The sequence below is a fragment of the Aegilops tauschii genome, chromosome 6, assembly GCF_002575655.3.
Source record: "Aegilops tauschii subsp. strangulata cultivar AL8/78 chromosome 6, Aet v6.0, whole genome shotgun sequence".
Taxonomy (NCBI): domain Eukaryota; kingdom Viridiplantae; phylum Streptophyta; class Magnoliopsida; order Poales; family Poaceae; genus Aegilops; species Aegilops tauschii.
In genome coordinates, this window is record NC_053040.3 from 11,650,928 (window position 1) to 11,677,542 (window position 26,615).

The following is a 26,615-nucleotide window of genomic DNA, read 5'->3' on the forward strand; positions in this document are numbered from 1 at the left end:
ACCAAAAAAAATAGTTGTACCCACTGAACCAATGGTTGAAGAACCACTCAAAATCTATCACACTCCTGAAGCTTTTTACTTGGATCATCTTCGATCCTTATGTGGTCGTGCTGAAACCCCAACTAGCTTAGTTGAGGGCAAATCTTTAGATGAGCATGCTTGTTATGTGCGACACCGCATATCTCAAAAAGGGAAACTTTTACTGGATCAAATTCATCGTTTGCAATGTTATGCTTGGAACTTAGATGAAATATATGATTTTACTTATTGTTCTGAAAACCCTAAGAAACACCTTCCCTACCAATGTGAGTTTAGCGATAATGGAATCGTATCTTCGTATGCTAAGGGTGTTTACAATTACTATGATGTTCAACAAATTGAATAATTTGTTGCTTTTAAGGGTGCTTATGAAATTTCTTCTTTGATTGAAAAGTATGATGCTATTCTTAACAAATCTGAAAACTTTGCCATACTTAAATATTGTTATGATAATTATGCTTCTAATGCCTATGTTAAACCATATATTGAGGACTCCTGTGCTGTCCAAGAAGAGACTAATATTTTGCGGGAGTCTATGGAAGAAGAAATTGATGAAACTGTGAGCTCATTGGATGAAAAAGATGATGAGGAGAGCGAAGAACAAAAGGAGGAAGAGCGGATTAGCTACCCATGCCCACCTTCTAATGAGAGTAACTCTTCAACTCATACATTGTTCAATTTCCCTTCGTGCTTACCGAAGGATGAGTGCTATGATGATTGTTATGATCCCGTTGATTCTTTTGAAATATCCCTTTTTGATGATGCATGCTATGCTTGTGGCCAAGATGCCAATATGAATTATTCTTATGGAGATGAACTTGCTATAGTTCCTTACGTTAAACATGAAATTGTTGCTATTGCACCGACGCATGATAGTCCTATTATCTTTTTGAATTCTCCAAACTACACTATATCGGAGAAGTATGCCCTTATTAAGGATTATATTGATGGGTTGCGTTTTACTACTACACATGATGATTTTGATAGATATAATATGCATGTACTTGATGCTCCTACTTGCAATTATTATGAGAGAGGAACTACATCTTCGCCTCTCTATGTTTCCAATATGATAAAATTGCAAGAAACTGTTTATACTATGCATTGGCCTTTACTTTGTGTGCATGAATTGTTCTTCTATGACATGCCGATGCGTAGGAAAAGAGTTAGACTTCGTCATTACATGATATATGTTACTTTGTGCTCACTACTAAATCACAAATCATTGCTAATTCAAAATGGCTTTGATATACCTTGGGATCCGGGTGGATTCAATACTTGAGCACTATATGCCTAGCTTAATGGATTTAAAGAAAGCGCTGCCAGGGAGACAACCCGGAAGTTTTAGAGAGTCATTTATTTCTGTTGTGTGCTTTTATAAAGTTTAAAAAGAAAAAAAATAAAGAGGGGAACCTAAATCTTTTTCAAAAAGAAAAGTGAAAGTGAGAGAGACAAGCATTGTTGAAGTGGGAGCTAGCCTTGAACTTTGTTCATGCTCACGGAAACTTTGTGAATCTTAATTACAGAAACTTTTCAATAAAAATAATTATCCCCTTGTACAATTTCATTGTATTATAAAAATAATGTGCCAAGGTTTGCCTTTAGGATGTTTACAATGCTTGTTGGTTTGTACGGTGCAGGACAGAAACTTTGGCTGTAGTGCGCGATTTTTCATTTTTTACTGGAACGTCAAACGGTTCTGATTCTTTTTTCACTGTCTTTCTATACAATTTTTTTATTTTTTATAATTTTTGCAGAATTGTTCGAGTACCATAAGTATGGTTAATGTTCAGATTCTTACAGACTGTTCTGTTTTAGACAGATTCTGTTTTTGATGCATAGTTTGCTTGTTTTGATGAAACTATCAATTTCTATCAGTGGATTAAGCCATGGAAAAGCTATATTACAGTAGACACAATGCAAAAACAAAATATGAATTGGTTTGCAGCAGTACTTAGAGTAGTGATTTGCTTTATTATACTAACGGATCTTACCGAGTTTTCTGTTGAAGTTTTGTGTGGATGAAGTGTTCGATGATCAAGAAGGTCTCGATATGAGGAAAAGGAGGAGAGGCAAGAGCTCAAGCTTGGGGTTTCCCAAGGCACCCCAAGTAAATATTCAAGGAGACTCAAGCATCTAAGCTTGGGGATGCCCCGGAAGGCATCCCCTCTTTCTTCAACAAGTACCGGTATGTTTTCGGATTCGTTTCGTTCATACGATATGTGCAAATCTTGGAGCGTATTTTGCATTTAGTTTTCATTTTACTTTTATGCACCATGCTGGTATGAGATAGTCCTTGGTTTATTTATAGAATGCTCTATGCACTTCACTTATATCTTTTGAGTATGGCTTTATAAAATGCTTCATGTGCTTCACTTATCTCATTTGAAGTTTGGATTGCCTGTTTCTCTTTACATAGAAAACCGCCATTTGTAGAATGCTCTTTTGCTTCACTTATATTTGTTAGAGCATGGGCATATCTTTTGTAGAAAGAATTAAACTCTCTTGCTTCACTTATATCTATTTAGAGAGATGACAGGAACTGGTCATTCACGTGGTTAGTCATAAAATCCTACATAAAACTTGTAGATCACTGAATATGATATGTTTGATTCCTTGCAATAGTTTTGCGATATAAAGATGGTGATATTAGAGTCATGCTAGTGGGTAGTTTTGGATTAGTAGAAATACTTGTGTTAAGGTTTGTGATTCCCGTAGCATGCACGTATGGTGAACCGTTATGTAACAAAGTCGGAGCATGAGGTATTTATTGATTGTCTTCCTTATGAGTGGCGGTCGTGGACGAGCGCTGGTCTTTTCCTACCAATCTATCCCCTAGGGGCATGCGTAGTAGTACTTTGCTTCGAGGGCTAATAAACTTTTGCAATAAGTATATGAGTTCTTTATGAGTAATGTGAGTCCATGGATTATACGCACTCTCACCCTTCCATCATTGCTAGCCTCTTCAGTACCATGCATTGCCCTTTCTCACCTCGAGAGTTGGTGCAAACTTCGCCGGTGCATCCAAACCCCATGATACGATACGCTCTATCACACATAAACCTCCTTATATCTTCCTCAAAACAGCCACCATACCTACCTATCATGGCATTTCCATAGCCATTCCGAGATATATTGCCATGCAACTTCCATCATCATCATATACATGACTTGAGCATTTATTGTCATATAGCTTTGCATGATTGTAAGATAGCTAGCATGATGTTTCCATGGCTTGTCCGTTTTTTGATGTCATTGCTATGCTAGATCATTGCACATCCCGGTACATCGCCGGAGGCATTCATATAGAGTCATATCTTTGTTCTAGTATTGAGTTGTAAGTAAATAAAAGTGTGATGATCATCATTATTAGAGCATTGCCCGCCAAAAAAAAGAGAGGCCAAAGAAGCCTAAATAAAAAAGGGGGCCAAAGAAGCCCGCCAAAAAAAAGAAGGGGGCAATGTTACTATCCTTTTACCACACTTGTGCTTCAAAGTAGCACCATGTTCTTCATATAGAGAGTCTCTTGAGTTATCACTTCCATATACTAGTGGGAATTTTCATTATAGAACTTGGCTTGTATATTCCAACGATGGGCTTCCTCAAATGCCCTAGGTCTTCATGAGCAAGCAAGTTGGATGCACACCCACTTAGTTTCAGTTTGAGCTTTCATATACTTATAGCTCTAGTGCATCCGTTGCATGGCAATCCCTACTCCTCACATTGACATCAATTGATGGGCATCTCCATAACCCGTTGATTAGCCGCGTCGATGTGAGACTTTCTCATTTTTGTCTTCTCCACACAACCTCCACCATCATATTCTATTCCACCTATAGTGCTATGTCCATGGCTCACGCTCATGTACTGCGTGAGGGTCGAAAAGGCTGATGCGCGTTAAAAAGTATGAACCAATTGCTCGGCTTGTCATCGGGGTTGTGCATGATTTGAATATTTTGTGTGGTGAAGATGGAGCATAGCCAGACTATATGATTTTGTAGGGATAACTTTATTTGGCCTTGTTATTTTGAAAAGACATGATTTCTTTATTACTAGGCTTGAAGTATTATTGTTTTTATGTCAAATGATAGACTGTTGCTTTGAATCACTCGTGTCTTAATATTCATGCCATGATTAGATACATGATCAAGATTATGCTAGGTAGCATTCCACATCAAAAATTATCTTTTTTATAATTTACCTACTCGAGGACGAGCAGGAATTAAGCTTGGGGATGCTGATACGACTCCGTTGTATCTATAATTTTAGATTGATCTATGCCAATATTATACAACTTCCATATACTTTTGGCAACTTTTTATACTATTTTTGGGACTAACATATTGATCCAGTGCCCAGTGTCAGTTCCTGTTTGTTGCATGTTTTTTGTTTCGCAGAAAATCCATATCAAACGGAGTCCAAACGGAATAAAAACAGACGAAGATTTTTTTTGGAATTTATGTGATTTCTGGAAAGAAGAATCAACGCGATACGATGCCCGAGGGGGCCACGAGGCAGGGGGGCGCGCCCCAGGGGGTCAGGCGCGCCCTGGACCCTCGTGGCCACCCCGTAAGGCGGTTGGAGCCCGTATTTCGCCGCAAGAAAGCTAATTTCTGGATAGAGATCGTGTCCAAAATTCAGCCCAATCGGAGTTACGGATCTCCGGTTATAAAAGAAATGGTGAAAGGCCAGATCTGGGAACGCAGAAACAGAGAGAGACAGAGAGACAGATCCAACCTCGGAGGGGCTCTCGCCCCTCCCATCCCATGGAGGCCAAGGACCAGAGGGGAAACTCTTCTCCCATCTAGGGAGGAGGTCAAGGAAGAAGAAGAAGAAGGGGGCCCCTCTCCCCCCTCTCTTTCGGTGGCGCCGGAACGCTGCCGTGGCCACCATCATCATCACCGCGATCTTCACCAACACCTCCGCCATCTTCACCAACATCTCCATCACCTTCCCCCCCTCTATCTACAGCGGTCCACTCTCCCGCAACCCGCTGTACCCTCTACTTGAACATGGTGCTTTATGCTTCATATTATTATCCAATGATGTGTTGCCATCATATGATGTCTGAGTAAATTTTCGTTGTCCTATTGGTGATTGATGAATTGCTATGACTGGTTTAATTTGCTTGTGGTTATGTTGCTGTCCTTTGGTGCCCATCATATGAGCGCGCGTGTGGATCACACCATAGGGTTAGTTGTATGTTGATAGGACTATGTATTGGAGGGCAAGAGTGACAGAAGCTTCAACCTAGCATAGAAATTGATGCATACGGGATTGAAGGGGGACCAATATATCTTAATGCTATGGTTGGATTTTACCTTAATGAACGTTAGTAGTTGCGGATGCTTGCTAATAGTTCCAATCATAAGTGCATAGAATTCCAAGTCAGGGATGAAATGCTAGCAGTGGCCTCTCCACATAAAACTTGCTATCAGTCTAGTAAAGTAGTCAATTGCTTAGGGACAATTTCGCAACTCCTACTACCACTTTTCACACTCGCTATACTAACTTTATTGCTTCTTTACTTAAAACAGCCCCAAGTTTTTATTTACGCGCTCTTTATTATCTTGCAAACCTATCCAACAACACCTACAAAGTACTTCTAGTTTCATACTTGTTTTAGGTAAATCGAACGTTAAGCGTGCGTAGAGTTGTATCAGTGGTCGATAGAACCTGAGGGAATATTGGTTCTACCTTTAGCTCCTCGTTGGGTTCGACACTCTTACTTATCGAAAGATGCTACAATTGATCCCCTATACTTGTGGGTTATCACCGTTCACTGCGGGAGATCAAGGAAGCCTTCCAGGTGGCAAGTTTCTTGACGATCTTGTCGACCAGAGGGAGTAGGGCAGACGCCGGTGTCTTCTGGATAGACAGGGGCAGCCCTAGATTCTTGATAGGAAAGTTCGCCAGGGGGCAGGAGAGGGAGGCCGTGACGGTGGCCAGCTCGCCGTCGGAGCAGTGGATCGGGAAGGCGGAGCACTTCTGGAAATTAGTGCAGAGGCCAGAGGCGTGGCCGAAGAAGTCGAGGAGGGCCCAAATGGTTGCTAGCTCGTGGGCATCGGCATGACAGAACACGATGATGTCGTCTGCAAAGAGCCAGATGCTGGCGGGGGCGTGTCTCGTGGTCAGCCTCTTGATAATTCTCGCATGCACGGCGTGTTGCAGGAGCATGTTGAGCTGGTCGATGACGAGGACGAAGTGCATTGGGGAGACGGGGTTTCCTTGGCGCAAGCCCTATGCGTGGGCGATCGGAGGCCCCGGCTTGCCATTGATGAGGACCCGAGTGGAGGTGGTCGAGAGCATGATGGAGATCCACTCACACCAGCCTCGTCCAAAGCCAAGGTGCCGCATGACCTGAAGGAGGAAGGGCTAGGAAACAGTGTCAAAAGCCTTGGCGATGTCAAGCTTCAAGAGGAGGCGGGATAGTTTGAGGTTATGAAGCAGCCTCGCAGTTTGCTGGATGAGGAGGAAGTTGTCGTGAACACTCCGACCGGCAGTGAATGCACTCTGGTTGGAGGTGATCAGTTTGCCGAGGCGGGGGGGGAGCCCACTTTGGACGTGCATGGGATCTGCATGGGTTGCATGCGCTGTAATTGGGCGGCATCAGGCGTGGCCCCCACCGTTGGACCGACATGCATGGGGGCAGACGGCCCGCCCATCACAGGCACCCTTGGGGGCGGCACATTGGGCGTGGCGTCGTCGGGATTGGCCCCAGGCTGCAGGAGGCAGGGCGGGGTCACCTCGGGATTCGGGGCTGGGCCAGACACGGGGCCGACAGCCGAATCGTTGCCAGCAGGGGAACGGCCTTCCAAAAGCGCACAGTGGCAGTTCGGATTCTGGCTTGGGGGAGGGGTTGCCTCGGGATCCCCAAGAGGAGGAGAGGACCCGGTCGTCTCGGCCTTAACATGATCAGCGGGATCAGGATAGGCCGCCTCTGGTTGGCCAGCGGGGGAATCCAAGGCCACCCACGTCAGCCATAGCTATACCGCAGCGGGCCCGAGAGGGGGGCTGGCCAGGGAGGGGGCGACGCGTCGTGACGAAGGAGCGGACGGGGGCAGAGTTTGAACAGCGGTGGGGTCGGCCCGTGGCGCGGCTTGGAGCGTAGCTGCAGGCGGTGACGCCGGCTGTCCGGAAAGCCGCGGAATAGCAGTGGGGGTCCACATGCGAGCTGGAAAACCGCGCGCGGGCTGGTGGGCGACGTGGCGCACTGTCGACGGCCGGGCAGGGGCCGAGGATGCCATGCCAGGAACGGCAGGGCGGAACGAGGCGGCGCTGCCGGCCGCCATGGCAGCTGCCGGTGGAGCGGGCGGAGCCTCGTCGGCCAGGCGATCGCGTGAAGCTGCGGCGACGGGGCCATGCCACAGGCGGCGGAGGGATGCCACCCTGGCCCTCACCGGAGTCGCCCGTGGGAGGGGGCGGGGGAGGGGGTGGGGGGAGGCGGAAGTCAGCGGAGCGCCGGACATGGATAGACACTGGAAAACGCAATGTGGCGAACGCGAACCGGTCAACACGGTCCGGGTCCACGCCGGCGTACTCGTAAGGCTCCTCGAGGAGGAGCTCCGATGATCTTGGGATGGCATCGGGGTTGGTGGTCCAAGCAGAGAACTTGAAGATGGACATGTCGCTTCCATCCGCGGTCTCGTGTGCGAGGCGCTCCACCATGCATAACGGAGAGAGAAGCTGGATGGCAAAGGAGATGTCCCATCCGTGCTCGGGGATGCCCAGGATCTCGATGTCCACATGAATACGCAGGTCGACCGGGAAACCGCCGGCAAGGCGACTCCAGGGCTGGAAAAGGAGGAGGAAGCGCGGGCCACGGACACAGTTCGCGGCGGCGAGCGCCCGCGAGGCAGCGGAGGCGAAGCGGATGAGGAACTCGCCATTGCGCGTCCGGTGGACCGAGAAGTCCTCCGGCGATAAGGGGAGGCGGAAGAGCAAGGTGTCGGCGACATCCGCGGGGGAGACACCAGGGCGGTTCCCGACCACCGTGGCCACGAGGGCGAGCTCGAGGGCGCGCTCAGCAGCCGCCACGCGAGGGGTGCGGGGCATGAAGCAGGCCGCGCCTGCGGGGCGGAGCGAGGGAAGGCCTGACATCGCGGAGATTTCGCGCAATGCCGTGGCGGCGGAGCTCAGCGCAGGTGGGGGATGGGGTGCGCGCCGGCGAAGGGACGGGCGTGGGGGACCTAGGCCTGGATAACGCAGGCTGACTAGGCCCCGCAACGCTGGACGCCGAGGCACCGGAGGAGGACTGCGGGGAGAGGCGGGGGCGCTTGGCCGCGGGGGCAGCACTGGGGGAGGCCGAGCGCGGTGCGGTGCAGTTCCAGGCGGTGTGGTCGAAGAATCTGCAGCGACGGCATTCCGACCTCGGGTGGCCATGGCCAAGGCACCGAGGGCATTCGTCGCCCAGAGGAGGCGTAGCACGGCGCTGGGTGGTGTCAACAGCGCCCGGGCGGGGCCGGCGTGGGCGGTGCTGCGGGCGCGGCCGTCGTCGGCCGCGGGCGACCTCCCAGCCGTTGTCGTGCGCGTCCTCCACCCCGTGCGTCACCCGGACTACCTCGGAGCGAGGGTAGCGGCGCGGGCGAGGCGGGGAGGGGAGGGCTGCAGGCGAGGAGGGCGCCGGCGGCAAGCGGTGGGCGGGGGGAGGGGGAGCGGAGCAGAGGATCTCGCGGTAGGATGGGGCGTCCGAGCCAGCAGAGGAGGGGCTGGATTCCATCCAGCGGAGCTCGCGAGTCTGGCCGGACCGCGAGGGGGGCGGTGAGGCCATGGGCTGGGGGTGGGCGACGGCGCCGGAGCGGCGGCCGGCGTGGGGAGGTGGCCGCCCGGGCCGGAGTGGCGGCCGGCGGGTGCGGGCTCAGGGGAGCGGAGCGGGCTCGGGTTTCATTTTCCTATTTTTAACCTCAACACAATTACTTGTAGCTATATATGAAGAATAAATCAAGATTAACCTGTGAATATATTATTCATTGTTGCACGAAAAAATGAATAATATTATTGTACGAATTGAGTCATTCTTGTACGTGCATAGACATTTTAGCTCACTTCGGAAATGTTGAGCGGATACACATATGAATAGAATCAGCCCACGGAGTGCCAATATCTGTGTTGCTGGCCGACGTGATGCACTGCCACACGGCGCTGTTGCACTTGAACCCAGAACCAAACCCGACCATCCACACCCGGTCGCCCTTGCGCATCCTTCTCTTCGCCTCGATGTATGCAAGCTCATACCATAACGAACTGCTCGACGTGTTCCCGAACCGGTGAAGCGTCATCCGCGATGGCTCAATATTCTCATCCGATAAGCATAAGCTAGTTTGCACCGCGTCGATCACCGCCCGGCCACCACAATGGATGCAAAAATGTTGGAAGGCTGTGCGGAAATCGGGGACGTATAGCTTGAACTTTTTGTTGAAAACCTTACGCAACGAACGAGAGCACAAAGAGCAGCTTCTCCTATGGTGGGAGGACCAGGGACCCTATTCCGAGGATGTTGGTATGAAGCGTGTCGCCGGCGACGGCCACGAGCTCCTTGGACAGGTTTATTCCCATTTCACCCACGTCGTCCTCCTCCTGGTACGCGCACTGGTACACTCTGTCTTGCGCGGCGGTGACCGTCCGCACGATGTGCGTGAGCCGGAACCGGGACTTGGAACTGGACGTCGACAGCAGCACCGCGGCCGCGCCCATGTGGAACAGGGCGGCGGGCAGCAGCATCGCGCGGTTCTTCCCCGTATAGTTGATGAGCGAGGTGGACTCTGTGGACACCATTAGGGCGCGCGCGCCACGCGGCGCCGCCTGTAGGAGGTTCCTCGCGACCTCCAAGGAGATCACCCCGGCGCTGCACCCCATGCCGGAGATGTGCACGCTCCGGACGTCGGCTCTGAGCTTGTACTTGTTCACGACGATGTCAGCCAAGCTCGGCACTACCCCTGCTGGAACTTTAAGAAGAACGGCAAGCAAGTTACTGCTCAAGTGAAGAAGCCTAAGTCTGGTCCTAAGCCTGAGACTAAGTGTTTCTACTGCAAAGGGACTGGTCACTAGAAGCGGAACTACCCCAACTATTTGTTGGATAAAAAGGATGGCAAAGTGAACAAAGGTATATTTGATATACAGATTATTGATGTGTACTTTACTAGTGTTTATAGCAACCCCTCGGTAATTGATACTGGTTCAGTTGCTAAGAGTAGTAACTCGAAACGGGAGTTGCAGAATAAACAGAGACTAGTAAAAGTGAACAAAGGTATATTTGATATACAGATTATTGATGTGTACTTTAGTAGTGTTTATAGCAACCCCTCGGTAATTGATACTGGTTCAGTTGCTAAAGAGTAGTAACTCGAAAACGGGAGTTGCAGAATAAACAGAGACTAGTAAAAGGCGAGGTGACGATGTGTGTTGGAAGTAGTTCCAAGATTGATATGATCATCATCGCACACTCCCTGTACTTTCGGGATTAGTGTTGAAACTAAATAAGTGTTATTTGGTGTTTGCGTTGAGCATGAATATGATTTGATCATGTTTATTGCAATACGGTTATTCATTTAAATTAGAGAACAATTGTTGTTCTGTTTACATGAATAAAACCTTCTATGGTCATACACACCAACGAAAATGGTTTGTTGGATCTCGATCGTAGTGATACACATATTCATAATATTGAAGCCAAAAGATGCAAAGTTAATAATGATAGTGCAACTTATTTGTGGCACTGCCGTTTAGGTCATATTAGTGTAAAGCGCATGAAGAAACTCCATACTGATGGGATTTTGGAATCACTTGATTATGAATCACTTGATGCTTGCGAACCGTGCCTCATGGGCAAGATGACTGAAACGCCGTTCTCCGGAACTATGGAGAGAGCAACAGATTTGTTGGAAATCATACATACAGATGTATGTGGTCCGATGAATATTGAGGCTCGTAGCAGGTATCATTATTTTCTGACCTTCACAGATGATTTGAGCAGATATGGGTATATCTACTTGATGAAACATAAGTCTGAAGCATTTGAAAAGTTCAAAGAATTTCAGAGTGAAGTGGAAAATCATCGTGACAAGAAAATAAAGTTTCTATGATCTGATCGTAGAGAAGAGTATTTGAGTTACGAGTTTGGCCTTTAGTTAAAACAATGTGAAATAGTTGCACTACTCACGCCACCTGGAACACCATGGTGTAATGGTGTGTCCGAATGTCGTAATCGTACTTTATTAGATATGGTGCAATATATGATGTATCTTACCGATCTACCACTATCGTTTTGGGGTTATGCATTAGAGATAGCTACATTCACGTTAAATAGGGCACCATCAAAAGCCGTTGAGACGACGCCTTATGAACTGTGGTTTGGTAAGAAACCAAAGTTGTCGTTTCTTAAAGTTTGGGGTTGCGATGCTTATGTGAAAAAGTTTCATCCTGATAAGCTCAAACCCAAATCGGAGAAATGTGTCTTCATAGGATACCCAAAGGAGACAGTTGGGTACACCTTCTATCACAGATCCGAAGGCAAGACATTCATTGCTAAGAATGGATCCTTTCTAGAGAAGGAGTTTTCTCTCGAAAGAAGTGAGTGGGAGGAAAGTAGAACTTGATGAGGTAACTGTACCTGCTCCCTTATTGGAAAGTAGTTCATCACAGAAATTTGTTCCTGTGACTCCTACACCAATTAGTGAGGAAGTTAATGATGATGATCATCTAACTTCAGATCAAGTAACTACCAAACCTCGTAGGTAAACCAGAGTAAGATCCGCACCAGAGTGGTACGGTAATCCTGTTCTGGAGGTTATGTTACTAGACCATGACGAACCTACGAACTATGGAGAAGCGATGGTGAGCCCAGATTCCGCAAAATGGCTTGAGGCCATGAAATCTGAGATGGGATCCATGTATGAGAACAAAGTGTGGACTTTGGTTGACTTGCCCGATGATCGGCAAGCCATAGAAAATAAATGGATCTTCAAGAGGAAGACGGACGCTGATAGTAGTGTTACTATCTACAAAGCTAGACTTGTCGGAAAAAGGTTTTTGACAAAGTTCAAGGTGTTGACTACGATGAGATTTTCTCACTCGCAGCGATGCTTAAGTCTGTCCGAACCATGTTAGCAATTATCGCATTTTATGAAATCTGGCAAATGGATAAACAAAACTGCATTCCTTAATGGATTTATTAAAGAAGAGTTTTATATGATGCAACCAGAAGGTTTTATCAATCCTAAAGGTGCTAACAAAATATGCAAGCTCCAGCGATCCATCTATGGACTGATGCAAACATCTCGGAGTAGGAATATACGCTTTGATAAGTTGATCAAAGGATATAGTTTTATACAGACTTGCGGTGAAGCCTGTATTTACAAGAAAGTGAGTGGGAGCACTACAACATTTCTGATAAGTATATGTAAGTGACATATTGTTGATCGGAAATAATGTAGAATTATTCTGCAAAGCATAAAGGTGTTTTTCAAAGAAAGACCTCGGTGAAGCTGCTTACATATTGAGCATCAAGATCTATAGAGATAGATCAAGACGCTTGATAAGTTTTTTTCAATGAGTACATACCTTAACAAGATTTTGAAGTGGTTCAAAATGGAACAGTCAAAGAAAGAGTTTCTTGCCTGTGTTACAAGGTGTGAAATTGAGTAAGACTCAAAACCCGACCACGGCAGAAGATAGAAAAAGAATGAAAGTCATTCCCTATGCCTCGGCCATAGGTTCTATAAAGTATGCCATGTTGTGTACCAGATCTATTGTATACCCTACACTGATTTTGGCAAGGGAGTACAATAGTGATCTAGGAGTAGATCACTGGACAGCGGTCAAAATTATCCTTACTGGAATAAGGATATGTTTCTCGATTATGGAAGTGACAAAAAGCTCGTCGTAAAAGGTTACGTCGATGCAAGTTTTGACAAAATTTGCAAAATACTTACGGATCTGAATGTGACAGACCCGTTGACTAAAATTATCTCACAAGCAAAACATGATCACACCTTAGTACTCTTTGGGTGTTAATCACATAGCGATGTGAACTAGATTACTGACTCTAGTAAACCCTTTGGGTGATGGTCACATGACGATGTGAACTATGGGTGTTAATCACATGGTGATGTGAACTATTCATGTTAAATCACATGGCGATGTGAACTAGATTATTGACTCTAGTGCAAGTGGGAGACTGAAGGAAATATGCCCTAGAGGCAATAATAAAGTTATTATTTATTTCCTTATACCATGATAAATGTTTATTATTCATGCTAGAATTGTATTAACCGGAAACATAATACATGTGTGAATACATAGACAAACAGAGTGTCACTAGTATGCCTCTACTTGACTAGCTCGTTAATCAAATATGGTTATGTTTCCTAACCATAGACATAAGTTGTCATTTGATTAACGAGATCACCTCATTAGGGGAATGACATGATTGACTTGACCCATTCCGTTAGCTTAGCACTCGATCGTTTAGTATGTTGCTATTGCTTTCTTCATGACTTATACATGTTCCTATGACTATGAGATTATGCAACTCCCGTGTACCGGAGGAACACTTTGTGTGCTACCAAACGTCACAACGTAAATGGGTGATTATAAAGGTGCTCTACAGGTGTCTCCAAAGGTACTTGTTGGGTTGGCGTATTTCGAGATTAGGATTTGTCACTCCAATTGTCGGAGAGGTATCTCTGGGCCCACTCGGTAATGCACATCACTATAAGCCTTGCAAGCATTGTGACTAATGAGTTAGTTGCGGGATGATGTGTTACGGAACGAGTAAAGAGACTTGCCGGTAACGAGATTGAACTAGGTATCGAGATACCGACGATCAAATCTCGGGCAAGTAACATACCGGTGACAAAGGGAACAACGTATGTTGTTATGCGGTCTGACCGATAAAGATCTTCGTAGAATATGTGTGAGCCAATATGCGCATCCAGGTCCCGCTATTGGTTATTGACCGGAGACGTGTCTCGGTCATGTCTACATAGTTCTCGAACCCGTAGGGTCCGCACGCTTAACGTTACAATGATAGTTTTATTGAGTTTTGATGTACCGAAGGAGTTCGGAGTCCCGGATGAGATCGGGGATATGACGAGGAGTCTCGAAATGGTCGAGACGTAAAAATCGATATATTGGACGACTATATTCGGACTTCGGAAAGGTTCCGAGTGATTCGGGTATTTTTCGGAGTACTGGAGAGTTACGGGAATTCGTATTGGGCCTTAATGGGCCATACGGGAAAGGAGAGAAAGGCCTCAAAAGGTGGCCGCACCCCTCCCCATGGTCTGGTCCGAATTGGACTAGGGAAGGGGGGCGCACCCTTCCTTCTTTCTCCTTCCCCCTTCCCTTCTCCTACTCCCACAAGGAAAGGAGGAGTCCTACTTCCGGTGGGAGTAGGACCCCCCCTCTATGGCGCGCCTCTCCTCTTGGCCAGTTGCCTTCCCCTTGCTCCTTTATATACGGGGGCAGGGGGGAACCCCAGAGACACAACAATTGATCCTTGAGATCTCTTAGCCGTGTGCGGTGCCCCCCTCCACCATATTACACCTCGATAATACCGTTGCGGAGCTTAGGCGAAGCCCTGCGTCGGTGGAACATCATCATCGTCACCACGCCGTCGTGCTGACGAAACTCTCCCTCAACACTCGGCTGGATCGGAGTTCGAGGGATGTCATCGAGCTGAACGTGTGTAGAACTTGGAGGTGCCGTGCGTTCGGTACTTGATCGGTCGGATCGTGAAGACGTACGACTACATCAACCGCGTTGTGATAACGCTTCCGCTGTCGGTCTATGAAGGTACGTGGACAACACTCTCCCCTCTCGTTGCTATGGATCACCACGATCTTGCGTGTGCGTAGGAAATTTTTTGAAATTACTACGTTCCCCAACATTGCCTCCCTCTATGGGGCATACTCGCCGCCGCCACCCGCGGGTTCGAATCCCGTGGTCCCGCCCGCGCCGCCCGCCCCTGCCCCCATGGCGTACGCGCCTCCGGCAGGTGCCTCCACGGGATCGTTGCCTCCATCGTTTCACTTCATCAACCTCATCACCGTCAAGCTCTCGTCCGACAATTATATCTTCTGGCATGCGCAGGTTCTTTCGCTCCTTGGGAGCCACTACTTGCTTGGCTACGTCGACGGCACTTTTCCTTGCCCTCCCGCGCTGGTGGACAGCGTGAACGGCCCTGTTTACAACCCGGGACACCGTGTCTGCACGGGGCAGGACCAGGCGAACCTCTCCTCCATCCAGGGTTCGCTCACTCCAGCTGTTGCCGGGCTCTCGTCTTCGCGAAGACTTCCCATGAGGCTTGGACCATCCTTGAGCGCTCTTTTGCGTCACAGTCGCAAGCCCGGGTCAGTGCCCTCTGTCGCGAGCTTGGCGCCTGTGAGAAGCTTGATTCCACGGCAACGGAGTTCTACAACAAGGTCAAGGCTCTTGCTGACACATTGGTATCCATTGGACAGCCGCTTACCGATTCTGAGTTCAACTCCTTCATCGTCAACGGCCTCGACGAAGAGTATGATGGCTTAGTTGAGATCATTAATGAGCGCGGCAACACGACCCCCATGATGGCGCATGAGGTCTACTCTCGGCTTCTTCTTACTGAGCAGCACGTTGAGGCGCGCCGTGCCAACCGCAGTCGCGGCTCCTCCTCCGCCAACGCGGTCTACCGAGGTGGTCGCCCCTCCGGCGGCGCTCAGTCCTCCGCCTCGGGCAAGGGGCCCGCGCCGCTCCCTCCGGCCTCGTCCACCCCCACTCTGACGCTACCTGGTGATGGGGGTCGGCGGGTCTGCCAGCTCTGTGGTCTTGACGAACATTTGGCCTCCAAGTGCCATCGTCGTTTTCAGAAGAGTTTCCTCGGTCTCGGCAATGGCGGCAAGGATACGCGCAACACTGCGCGTCAGGTGGCTATGGCCGACCGCCCGGCGCCGCAGAAGCCTCAGGGCCATACTCAGTCCTACTCCGTTGATCCGCACTGGTACATGGACTCTGGTGCGACGGAGCATCTGACGAATGAAATGGGGAAGCTTCATCCTCGCGAGCCCTATCACGGTTCCGATAAGATCCACACCACCAACGGAGCAGGTATGCACATCTCCCATATTGGTCAAGCATCCCTTCTCACTAGTCATGCCACTAGGAGGCTTCAGCTTCGTGATGTTCTTAGAGTACCATCTGTGACGCGTAATCTCCTTTCAGTTCCTAAACTCACTTATGACAATAATGTGTTTTGTGAAATTCACCCGTTTGATCTTTTTATTAAGGATCGGGACACGAGGGCCATTCTACTTAGTGGGCGTCCCTACCAGGGCCTTTACCGTCTGGAGCATCCTGGAGTCTCTCGGGTTTTCAGTGGAGTTCGTGTCTCGTCGTCACAGTGGCATGCTTGTCTTGGTCATCCCGCCACACCTATCGTTCGTCATGTTTTGCGTCGTCATGAGCTTCCTAGTGTCTCTAGCAATAATAATGTAGCAGTGTGTGATGCTTGTCAGCAGGGGAAGAGTCATCAACTTCCTTTTTCGGAGTCTAGCCGTGAGGTGAAACATCTTTTAGAACTTGTTTTTTCGGATGTATGGGCCCTGCCCAAACTTCTGTCAGTGGTCATAACTATTATATTAGTTTTGTGGATGCTTACAGTCGTTTTACTTGGCTCTATCTTATTAAGCGTAAATCTGATGCATTTGATATTGTCGTTCAGTTTCAAAAACATGTTGAACGTCTTCTCAAGCATAAAATTGTTCATGTTCAGTCGGACTGGGGTGGCGAGTATCGCAACCTCAACTCCTTCTTCCAGTCGCTTGGGATTGCTCATCGTTTAGCATGTCCACATACTCATCAGCAGAATGGTTTCGTCGAACATAAGCATCGTTATATTGTTGAGACTGGTCTCACTCTTTTGGCCCATGCATCGATTCCTTTCCGGTTTTGGAGTGATGCTTTTACCACTGCATGCTTTCTTATCAACCGTACTCCCACACGTGTTCTCCACATGAAGACTCCCCTTGAACTCCTCCTTAATGAACAACCCGATTATACTTTTTTTTTAAGTGTTTGGGTGTGCTTGCTGGCCGCATCTTCGACCCTATAACAAACGCAAGCTGGAATTTAGGTCCAAAAAGTGTGTCTTTCTTGGCTATAGTTCCCTTCATAAAGGTTACAAATGTCTTCATGTTCCCACTAATTGTGTCTACATTTCTCGGAATGTAGTGTTTGATGAGTGTGTCTTTCCGTTTGCCAATCTACCTGTGTCCACAGATGCCCCTCCGTCCATGCATTCATCCTCTCTTGCCTCTGACCAATTTGATGATGTTGCATACTCTCCTGTGTTATTGCCTAACAATGGTGCAGGAACCGGATGTGGGGCTTGTTTGGAGCTTTTGGAGGACTCCCCATCATCATCACCGCCCTCTGCTGTGCACGTCGATCACACCGCGACGTTGCATGGCCTCGATCCGTGTGCCCATGCACGCTCGGTGGATGCACCTGAGGCACCGGCCTCATCCTCTGATCGGCCTGGTACGCCTGCGTCTCCCGCGGCTCGGCCCGCTACGTCGGCCTCGCTCGCGTCTCCAGCGGATCAGCCCGCTACGCCGGCCTCGCCTGCAGCTCGGCCCACTACGCCGGCATCGCCTGGGGCTCGGCCCGCTACACCGGCATCGCCCGTGGCTCGGTCCGCTCCACCGGCCTCGCCCGCGGCTCTGTTGGATAGCCCACTGGCGGGCTCTGGATCCACCGAGCCGTCTGCCATGATGGAGGACCTGGTTCCATCGCCTGGCTCCTCGTCGCCGGTTGATTCCTCCTCATCATCGTCGCCCAGCCCCTCGCCGGCTCCTTCCTCGACCTCGACGACTCCTGTGTTACGTCCACATACACGCAGTCGTAGTGGTATTTTTTGACCAAAGGAACGTACGGATGGTACTGTTGCTTGGTTGGCAGCATGTCTGGCTGCTGCTATTGCGGATCCGTCTTTTGAGCCCCGCTTGTATCAGGCTGCCATGCGTGTTCCTCATTGGCGAGGGGCTATGGAGCAGGAGTATCATGCTCTTCTTCGTAACAAGACATGGACTCTTGTTCCTTCCCCACCACGGGTTAATGTTATTGACTGCAAGTGGGTGTTCAAAGTGAAGAAGCACTCGGATGGATCTATTGAGCGTTATAAAGCGCGCCTTGTTGCCAGAGGATTTCGGCAGCGCTATGGTCTTGATTACGAGGACACCTTCAGTCCCGTTGTCAAGCCTACCACCATTCGGCTTCTTCTTTCTCTTCCTGTCACTCGCGGTTGGTCTCTTCGTCAACTTGATGTGCAGAATGCCTTTCTTCATGGTTTCTTGGAGGAAGAGGTTTATATGCGACAGCCGCCTGGTTTCTCTGATCCTGATCGTCCTGATCACATCTGCCGTCTCACCAAAGCGCTCTATGGTCTGAAGCAAGCTCCTCGTGCCTGGCATGCTCGTCTTGCCTCAGCTCTTCGTGCTCATGGGTTTGTGTCGTCCACTGCTGACTCCTCATTATTTCTTCTACAGAAGCCAGAAGTCACTATGTATCTTTTGGTCTATGTGGATGATATTATTCTCGTCAGTTCCTCTCAGTATGCTCCTGATGCTCTTGTTCGCTCTCTTGGTGCTGCTTTTGCTGTCAAAGATCTTGGGAAGCTTCACTACTTTCTTGGGGTTGAGGTTACCTCTCGTGCTGATGGTCTTGTTATGACACAAAAGAAGTACTCCTTGGATTTATTGCACCGAGCTGGGATGCTTAAGTGCAAACCGACTACCACACCCATGTCATCTACCGAAAAGCTCACTGCCGTTGATGGTGCGCTTCTGTCTTCTGCGGATGCCACAGAGTACAGGAGTATTGTTGGTGGGCTTCAGTACTTGACGATCACGAGGCCAGATATTTCTTATGCTGTCAACAGGGTTTGTCAGTATCTTCAGGCTCCCCGCGACACTCATTGGGCTGCTGTTAAGCGCATCCTGCGTTATGTCCAATTCACAGTGTCTTTTGGGATGCATATTCGGCCGACTCCCTCTCGGATTCTTTCGGCCTACTCTGATGCGGGCTGGGCTGGCAGCCCGGATGACAGGCGATCCACGGGGGGCTATGCTGTGTTCTTTGGCTCTAACTTGATCGTCTGGAGTGCTCGGAAACAGGCTACTGTATCACGTAGTAGTACTGAAGCTGAGTATAAGGCTGTGGCTAATGCTACTGCAGAGATTATTTGGGTGCAATCTTTGCTTCAGGAGTTGGGTATGTCTCAACTGCAGCCTCCTATCCTTTGGTGTGATAACATCGGTGCTACATACCTTTCTGCAAATCCGGTATTTCATGCCCGAACGAAACACATTGAAGTGGACTATCACTTTGTACGGGAACGTGTGTCACAGAAGCAACTTCAGATCAAGTTCATCTCTTCCAAAGATCAACTTGCAGACATCTTCACTAAACCTTTACCTTTACCACAGTTCGAGGCTTGTAGGCGCAATCTTACCCTTCTCAGTTCTTTAGAAAGTGGCTAAGATTGAGGGAGGGTGTTAGACTATGTATAGCTTCTGTATTTGTGTACGTATATTGTACCTATTGAAACACACCCATTATATATATGGGATAAGCCACCCCTAGAGGGTTGAGCTGGTTCCCCCAAATCATTGTCTTACAGTAACGAAGGGTGGAGGTACGTCTGGTCACCGAGGCCCGAGCGCCTGAGCATGCGCGCCATGAACTTGTGACCGCCATCATCAGTGTACGGCGAGAAGCGAGCGCTCTCGGTGGCGGAGCCTATGGATACGCGGCAACTAGATGTAGGCCGGCAGCAAGAGTAGTCGACGAGGTACACGCTGCGAGGGCGACTCATGAGGTAGAAGGTGGCCAAGGTGAACGGAAGAAAGACTGCCAGCAAAACGTGAACCTGCCGCAAGCCATGGAGTTGGGAGAGGATCTCGTCGGGTCCGAGCTGTGCAGCTTTACGAAGAATGACGAGGGCCATGGCCGGTGTGGCGACGAGGAGGAGGAAGTTGTTTACGATGATCTCGAACGAGTGTTTGAGATGGGGTGGTGAGATGACCATGTCGCTGAGGCGCACACCCATCGTGGAGCTTCGTTGTTGGACGTGATGAGAGTGTAGGAAACACAAACTTCTATTAGTAGGAGATTTTAAAAGCACGCCGTAATTAATGTTTACGCATCCAACTGTTTAATTAGTCACTCTTTTTTGCGCTTGTAGCCGCCGATGCTGTCGCCATTACAAGCAACCATTTCGATTCCAAAATATCTGTGTAATGGCATCGTCGCATCGACATGGTCCACATACAAATGAATGAAGCCCATGCATGCACCATCGTTTCACAATATTCAGTCTCCTGACAGTTGTCGTTGGTGAGTGTCACATCCCGTCGCCTTCTTGACTCGTGGTTTATGGATACAAACTGGATTATCTCCTAATTCTCATGTTTCGAATCTCACAGAACGCATGATAATGTGCCGCGGAGTGGCTGTTGACGTGTACTGGCCGAGATTAAGGGGGTGTTTGGTTCAGAAGTCCTAGGACTTTTTCTAGTCCCAGGGACTAATCAAAAAAGACTCTCTAGTAGAGTCTTTTTCTAGTCCCTGTAGAAAAAGTCCCTCCTGTTTGGTTCCTAGAGACTTTTTAGGGACTTTTTCTAGTCTCTAGGACTAAAAAGTCCCTGAACCAAACACCCCCTAATTCCTCTCTCCAAACAAAGCACGTTATAGTTCATCAATTTGTTGTTGGTCGGTGGGTGAGAGCGATTTATACACTAGCGCATTAATTCCCTTGTTCAAGGAAAAGGAGCTATGCTAGTGGAATCAGTCCTATGTGCGATTTCTATACATGCAATGATGGCGCTTGATTTGCCAAAAAAAATTGGCAAGCATAAGAGCATATTCAATAGAAGATGTAAATTTGGAGATGCAAGACAGGAGATGTCAAACTTTATATCTTCAAAAAATGTTTTTTCATGTTCAAAAAAGGGCCAACTCTAACAGATAATGCAAAACTGAGATGTAAAAGAGCAACTTCAATAGAAGATGCAAACTGAAAACGTAAAACCGGCCGTTGGCCACGCGGCTGCTGTACAGCCGCTGTTAAACCGCATAAATTGAAATAAAACATCCGAAAAATAACTTAAAAAATTTCACATGTCCACAATATCAAATTATTACAAATCCACAAGATCAAATGTAACACACATACAACATAGTTTTGCAGAATACAACAAACAAATAATGAAACTAAGCGGCTCATTTTGCCATGCCATTTTCAATACTCCTCCATCAAATCCTTCTGAAGTTGATCGTGTGCATCGGAGTCTCTAATTTCATTGTACACCTTCATGAAGTGTTTGATTCGCTCTTCTCTTCTCATCGGCATAACGCGTACGCCCATCAAGTGATAGAAGATGTAATCTAAATCATGTCCATGCTCATTCTCAATGATCATGTTATGCATGATCACGCAAGCAATCATGATAGTGCCAGCGCAAATGGACGAGCGTCCAATTTTTGTCCGCCCGCGACTCATGTCAGGCTTAAATTTGGGCTGGGTTTGCATCGGCGCGGACACGGAGCGGACGTGCGTGACACCCGCCCTTGTCCTCCCCCTGGCCTGCCACACACTGGCACATCCACTCAATTCACCCCTTCTCTCCTAGAACCCCGCCGCCCCCTGTTGTCCCTACCTCCAGCGTCGACTACGCGGCCGGCAAGCCGTGCTCCGCCCGCAAGAAGCAGGCGCCGGAGTAACGAGCCATATAGCCGGCGAAGAGGGCTGGCCAGAGGAAGGTACCTGCCGACAAACTGGAAGCCGCCAACGCGGCCGCCCTCGCCGCCGCCGCGCAATACGAGGCCACCATCGCCAAGAATGAGGTCCTCATCGACAAGGCCACGCAGCAGACCCTGATGATTCTAGGGTTCAGCCATTGCCGTGGCAAGGCGGCCATTCTAGCCGCTGCCGCCTTGGCCACGGCGAGCACGGGATCGTCGGCTGCCATCCGCCACGGGCAGAGTTGCCGCGCACCTCCACCAAGCCGCAAACGCCTGACTTCCATCCACAACACGACCCGCAAGCCACCCTCTTCTCCACCTCGTCGGAAGGGGAGAGTGATCGCACCGGCCAGCCCTTGCGCCCACGTCCATCAACCTCAATGCCACACCTGTGGCCGGCAGGTTGTCCACCGGGAGGCAAGAGAAGCGGCCGAGGGGGGAGACCAATTCCAAGAAGAAGGAGAAGCGTGATGCGGCGACATTTTCCTTGCAAGAAACTTTGCAAGGCATGATGACCCAAAAGGAAGCAAGGGAGGATAAGCATCAGCAAGAGAAAGAGGAGCAAACGAAGGCCTACATCAAGATACAAAAGAAGAAGTTCGAGATGGAAGCGAACATACAAACGAAAAAGCTTGAGATAGAGGTGGCCAATGCCAAGACCATAACAAAAGAGGTAGTGCTCGCTTTTATGGTGAAGGAGGTGGAGATCATGACGATTGACTTGATCAAGGTGTCCGCGAGAAGAAGGGTTTAGTTCGAGACCGGGCAAAAGGAGATGCTCGAGCTAGACGGTTGATCTATGGGTGAGAGCGCCATCTTTTTTATATGCCGGCATGAACCACGGCCGATATGCATGGTGGAAACTATGGTCGTCATTTTTGTGTGTTGGCAACTCTGCCGGCCGCTGGCAAGTGTGCCGGCATGAACTGTACCTAATCCCTGCCCTCACACCTTCTCATTTTTTGGCTGTCCATTTTGATGATTTGAATGTTTTTAGCCGCCAGATTTGGTGTACATGGCAAAATCCAACACACCTATAAATTACTGCCCAACTATCCTAATGGGCTACTGTTCCAGGATCCCAAACTGAGCCCTCTGGGCTGGTTCTTAATCATATTTCCATGTTAGAGGAAAAAATGCAGTCAAAATTACGATGACATCCTGAAATTATCTAGCTCAATATAGGAAACAAGAATTTTAAGTTGGATAACAAGGCAGGGGATAGAAAAGTAGTACACGAATGAGTTTCATCTTGTATGGTTGCATCAGCATATTGCAAATATTCCAGTGAAATATGCGTGAAATAGAAATTAGATGTAGACCATTTTACCATGCCATAAAACGGTACCAGTTACACCAAATATCAATGTAGTACCATGTTCTATGTAGCAGCTGGCGAGATGATGTGGTGGTAAAGCAGAATTTGAGTAGGTGTTGAGTTCATTGGTGTTTTTTTTAGGATTGAATTAATTGGTTCTGACCATTTGATCAGATGTACTAAATAGTGACTTCTGTAGAATGAATATTAGCTACAAAGAGCACATCTCGTATGGAGCAAATTCACTTTATAAGAGTTCTTACGATAGTGGTTCAGCAAATGCTGGTACACGTAACTGAACTACGAAGCTGCACTTGAACACTATCATGGAACTTAGAACTTGTGTGGCGTTGTTGTGCAAAGAAATAAATGGAGTAATAACATAATATCAGGAAATAGACAAAGAAATGTGACCTGCACTACCTCTAATTTTCTGGATGCTAGCAGTATCCAACAGTTTTCTTGTACATTATGTACTCTTTAACATTGTACTTGGTCCTTGTTCTATTTGATAGTCGCTTTTATGTAATGCAAACTTTTCAGTTGTGCCTGTTAAGAATTGATGATATTTCTATTTTTGCAGCAGGGGCAATGGAATTCAGGTTACTTTGGAATTCAGGCCGAAGTCACTCGGTGGAGATTATTGCGTATGCAAGAGGGCCATCTGAATTTTTCTGGATGCCATGCACTAGTAGAAAAAGGGGCTTTTACCCCGGTTCGTAAAGGCCTTTTGTCCTGGTTTTCGAACCAGGACTAAAGGGTCGTTACTAATGCCCTAACCCTTTAGTCCCGGTTCTTACACGAACCGGGACAGAAGGTCCTCCACGTGGCCGCTGCTGCCAGCCCAGGCAGGGGGGCCTTTGGTCCCGGTTGGTGACACCAACCGGGACCAATAGGCAGGGCTTTTGTCCCGGTTGGTGTCACCAACCGGGACCAATAGGCAGGGCCTTTTGTCCCGGTTGGTGTCACCAACCGAGACCAATAGGCATCCACGCGCCAGCAGCTGGCAGGAGCTGAGGTTTTTTTTTTGAAAGGGGGTGGTTTAGGGGTTTTGGGGGGTTAATTTAGGTGTTTCATATATTGTGTTAGCTAGCTAATTAATAGAGAGAAGTGTCCTCTCTTATCTCCGTGCTTGGTCGACGCTACGTATTATATACGTATGGAGAGGAGTAGACACGCTAGCTAGTAATCAAATGAAGGAAACAGAAGATCGTCATGAACATATGCATACAGAGAGAAGTGATATCGACCACCTCTCCTTCTCCGAGATATTGGTCGAACAACAAGTTCTCGTATATCTATCCGACACTACCGGCTACATATATACAATAATTATCTCTTACAATACAATCTCCTAATTAAATTGTAGGAACACAGGGTCCACATAGTATTCTCTGTTTTCAGCGATCACGTGGTCAAGGAAGAATGCCGCCAATTCCTCTTGAATTCCTCGCATACGATCTGGTGCTAGGAGTTCATCCCGCTTCCGAAACATCTAATTTGAAGAAGGGGGTCAATACATATATATATATGAATAAATGGAACTCAACACAAATGATGGTAATAAAATAAAATTATGAATATTATTGCTTACGCACTTCATATTGTTCTTCAGTGTAGCCCCGCTCACAGGTCGTGTAGCGGATGGACTCGCAAACGTATTATCCACAGTAATTATTCCCGGGTTCCTGCCACAACCACTTTACAAGAAATAGAGGTCAATCAAACTGATAAGCAAGCATGCTAAATGGTATTGATGAAACTAGCGCTTGAATCACTAGGAGATGCGCGGAACATGCTACTATAGTACTTACTTTCGGGTGATTAAATTGCAGCTTCTTCGGCAGTCCCGGAGCTTTTGAGGTGAATTTTCTCCAAACCCTGCCAGACAAAGAAAACAATTACTTGATATCAGGAAATGAACAAAGTTGTTGATATGGTGGATAATGATCGATTTAACTTACTTCTCGAGCATTTGAGTCATGTTCGCATAGTCCTGGGGATCTTTTCGTCTCGAGTCTAAGACGGTTACTACTCCCTGCTCAAGCTTAATCTCTAGGAGAATATAGTGGAAGCTGCGCATGCATGCATAAGTCATCAATTACATTACCATAACCTGGACTAATAAGGGAAACCGAATATGCACAAGACAGTAACACTCACTTGAAGTTGTAAGAAAAGAGTATTATATCTTTGTTTTGATTTAATACCAACGATTGTAGCAAGTTGGCCTCGGCTTCTTTGGGATGTTTTTCAACCGTATATGCATCTATGAGATTTGTGTTAATGAACCCAATATCACCGATTTGTCTTTTCTTCAATTCGGCGATCTTCAATCTGCATAATATAGTGAGGATAAGTATAAATACATGCAATGAAAGAGCTGACCTATATAGAGAGACTTAATGACAGAAGTAGTACTACTTACAGACAGTAGCAAGTGATCGTTGTTTTATCGAGGGCCTTTTGATTGTAAAACTGGAAGAAATCCTCAAATGGAACATTCAGCAGATCAATTCCAACGAGGTCATGCTCCGGTTTAACTCTCAGCGTCAAAATATCCATCCCATCAGACTCTCTGCAGGTTTTCATGTACCAATCATGTAGTCTTCGCATCATCGTGCTTAGAGATCTTTCATCTTTGACGAGAGGCTTCCCGTAATGGTATTTGTGTTCGTCCACCTCCATGATTTCATAATGTACATCGTCGGGCGGGTAATCTCCAAGATTGCTATAACCGGGCACCATACTCGGATCATTAGCGACGATGTCTTTTGACACCTTGAGCGGGGGGCACGATTGGTTCGCTTGTTCGCCGAGCTGGGCAATTTTTTTCCCAGCTCGTCGTTCTTTTAACCTTTTATCACTGACAGTATTTCCCGACCGCTCCGCTTCGGCATATGTCTTTGCAAGAATGCGCTCATAGTTGCCTCTCGGCGGAGACTTTGGTGGTTTTGTCAGGGCAGCCAAAGTGCGCTTTGCTTTCACCGGATCTACCTTCTCCTCCGGAGGTGGATGTTTCTTTGCTTTCACCCCTTCAAAGAAGTTCTTCACTTCGGCTCGCACGATCTTCGCGTTCTCCTCCTCGGTCCTCTCGTATGGTAACTTCTCTGGAGTCTTCAGAGAAGGACCGAATCTGTATTGCCTCCCACCTCTGGCAGCTGTACTGCTAGACGCCGGCAGAGCAGACGGAGCGGTTGCGGCTGTCTTCTTTCCTTGCTTACGAGGCGGAGGAGAAGGACTACGACGCGCCGGAGCAGCCGCAGCGGCGGCGGGTCTCTTCCGCCCTTGCTGACGAGGCGGAGAAGGAGGAGGCTAGCTGCTCTGGCGCGCCGGCGCTGGCGGAGAAGGAGGCGGAGTGCCGTCACGCGCCGGAGAAGGAGGCTGAGTGCCCTGATCACTCGCCGGAGGAGGAGGCGGAGGAGGAGGCGGAGTGCCCTTACTCGCCGGAGCCGTCCAGTTCGGAAGCTTGATGAGCTCC

General features: G+C 48.1%; 1 pseudogene; it reads right to left on the minus strand.

Moving 5' to 3' along the window:
• Positions 1-8,946: 8,946 nt before the first annotated feature.
• On the minus strand, positions 8,947-15,014 carry LOC141025682 (3-ketoacyl-CoA synthase 6-like; annotated as a pseudogene).
• Positions 15,015-26,615: the final 11,601 nt, after the last annotated feature.